Consider the following 2,201-nt stretch of genomic DNA (forward strand, 5'->3'; position numbering starts at 1 on the left):
TCCTCTATAGATATCTGATGCATCCTTTTCCGCCTCTACTTCGTTGATTCTATCCAATAATTGTTGGTATCTGTCATCTTCCTGGGCAACCTTCACCGTAGATGATATTTGGCTATATGTATGACGTTTAGTTGGCCACTAGTAGGAATTCATTGCGATACTTTCTATTAATTGGTATACATCCTTGTACGTTTTATTCATCAAGGCTCCTCTTGCTGCTCCATCTAATTCGGACCTCGAATGCACATCTAATCTATTGTAAAAAGTTTATAGCTGTAACCACTTAGGTAATCTATGGTGTGGGCACTTCTGAATCAACATCTTAAAACGCTCCCATGCTTTGTCAAGGCTTTCTCCTTCTAACAATTTGAACATCGAAAATTTTCTTTCTTAGCTAGACCATTTTGCTAATGGGGAAGAACTTTTGTAGGAATTTTCCTATGAGTTTGTCCCATGTCATGATCGATCTTGGTGCCTGCGAATCTAGCCAAGAAAAGCGTTATCGATTAATGAAAAGGGGAACAAACTAAGACAAATAGTGTCATCAGTGACCCTTCTATTTGAAGGTATCACAAAGCTGGAGGAACCAATTTAAATGCTGACTTAGATCCTTTATCATTGTTCCGCGAAACTACAAATTGTCGTAGATCATCTTAGATCATGGCTGGCTTAATCTTGAAATTATTGGTCGTGATAGCTAGCCTCGTTATGCTCCCTTGAACCATATCCAGATTTGGTAGCGTACACTCTCTTAAAGTCCTTTCATTATGCGCCATATTTAAATTTGTGGGTAGTTGTGGTGGTGGTGCTGGTAGGTTTGATGGGTTAGCGTTGGCTTCATCGAATAGTGGATTTTCACAAGGTGCGTTTCCCATAACAGGTGGTGGGTTCTACACTTGTTGCTAATATTGCAGCTGTTGCTGTTGATAATTCCTTCGGATAATTCTTTCTTAATCTGTGGCTTTCTCTATAGGTACTCCCCTACTACGAGTTATACACAAAACCCGAAAAGATAAGATTACTAGAAAACAAGAAAATTAAATTCTTAACTATAACATAAAAATTTCCTAATTTTCTATTATTATGTGCAAATTAAAACAAATATAGTAACATTAACTCTCTAGCAATGATGCCAACAACTGGACCGCCTCTGGATGTACCATTGTCTAGAGTAGAAATCTAAATTTATTGCATTATTTAGAATTAGGACCAAATTGATAGAATATGAATTCGCAAGTATACAGTTCAGGTTGTAATATAGTTTACAACGGAGTAGGTGAGTACTTTGAGGATTATACCCAAGGGAGGCGAGCACTAAATTAATCTTAACTTAAAACATAAATAGATCTAATTAATACTCTAATCATATTATAGTATGAAAGACTAAAAAGAGAAGATTTTTAATAAACTATTTTAAAAACATAAAAGGAAATTAAACAAAAAAAGGCAAGACATCAAAGAAGGAAATATGTATCAAATCTGGGCATGAGTGTTTAGTTCCCTTCAGTAATCTTAAGCAACATTTATCTCAGGTTTTCTTGTTCAATCAACTAGTCAGTAGCCCATCAGGTTCTTCCGATACGTCCACTGAAATACTGAGTCGACAAGAACTACTTACTTTTGACCTCCCAGTCCAGATCAGTTCAGGTTTAAAGTGCTCACGGATGGGCGATACCAATTTTGGGTTAATTCCCACCTTGGTGACTTCCTAGGGTTGTTAGGCTTAGGGTTTAGGTTCTTCCTCTCCTGAATAGCTGATCTATTAAGAAATTCCTAAAAAACAGTTAATTATTACCTCCACTCACTAATCCCCCACAGGAGGATTAGTTCCTCATGGATCTAATAAACAATGTAAACTTGAACGAAAGAAAGAACATAAAGAACAGTTTTAAGAGTAAAGTTTTGACGAAGCCTAGTTGTATTAAATAAGCGCATAATCCTCACAGAGTTCGAGAACAATTCCAAAATCTGATTTCTTCTCAATAGAAAATAACAAGAATAAAAATCTAAAACCTAAGAAAAGAGCAAATCTAAAAACTAGATCTAAAGAGAAAATTATAAAAGGTAAAAAGGTGTCCATAATATGTGTTAGCTGGGCCTATTTATAGACTTAGGATGGTCATTGTCCTTAACCCTAGGTCAGCTGACATTTCAGAGTTTAAGGTTGGATTGTGTGGACCAAAATGCCCTAGGCTCATAGT

At 36.2% G+C, this 2,201-nt stretch overlaps 1 non-coding gene across 1 annotated transcript; it reads left to right on the top strand.

Moving 5' to 3' along the window:
• The first annotated feature begins 289 nt into the window (after nucleotides 1–289).
• Nucleotides 290–396, top strand: LOC121215742 (small nucleolar RNA R71). The gene has a single exon (XR_005911718.1). It is a non-coding gene; the product is annotated as a small nucleolar RNA R71 (small nucleolar RNA).
• Nucleotides 397–2,201: the final 1,805 nt, after the last annotated feature.

The sequence above is a fragment of the Gossypium hirsutum genome, chromosome D03, assembly GCF_007990345.1.
Source record: "Gossypium hirsutum isolate 1008001.06 chromosome D03, Gossypium_hirsutum_v2.1, whole genome shotgun sequence".
NCBI classification, from domain to species: Eukaryota; Viridiplantae; Streptophyta; class Magnoliopsida; order Malvales; family Malvaceae; genus Gossypium; species Gossypium hirsutum.